Source organism: Octopus bimaculoides, chromosome 6 (genome assembly GCF_046866305.1).
Source record: "Octopus bimaculoides isolate indiv1 chromosome 6, ASM4686630v1, whole genome shotgun sequence".
Classification (NCBI taxonomy): Eukaryota; Metazoa; Mollusca; class Cephalopoda; order Octopoda; family Octopodidae; genus Octopus; species Octopus bimaculoides.
The window spans coordinates 21899098-21899775 of NC_142933.1; positions in this window are offsets into that span (position 1 = coordinate 21899098).

Here is a 678-nt window from a genome sequence, read left to right on the forward strand (position 1 = left end):
ATATATATATATATATATATATAGTTTTAGGGAAAATAACCAAGTTTCAAGAACTCATCGATGAAAATCCACTATCACATATAGAAAAATTAATAATTAAAAGCACAATAAATGAGTATAATATAAAGTAAAGTAAATATCATAAGATAAATATAATAAAAAGATTACACGTGTTTCATAACTAATTTTCAAATCGAAAAGAAATTTAAATCGATTAAAATCAATTGAAATTATCGAAAATAAATTCTATTCAAAAAATATAGCTACTCGTCAGATCGTAAGTAGAACAATAATTAGATATATATATCTCTCAACCAACAATAAGTACCAAATGAATTAATATGAAATACTTATTATATAAAGATAGAAAAATTATTAAAAATATCATAATATCAAAATAATAACCATTCAATAATCATCCCTTCATCCATTATAATAACATGTATATTTTATACAAAAAACATCTTACATAAATTATCATTGTTTTAAATACAATTTGAACGAAGTTTAAGTTTAAAATAATAATGAAGATAAAATTAGTACATATTTAACCGGTGTAATAGTTAAAGCTATACTATTTAAAGCTAAAGACGTTTATTTAATTATAATTAAAAATCAATTGAATAATAGAAAAATACAAGATTATTTATTTCTACAGACGTAATAATAAAAATATGA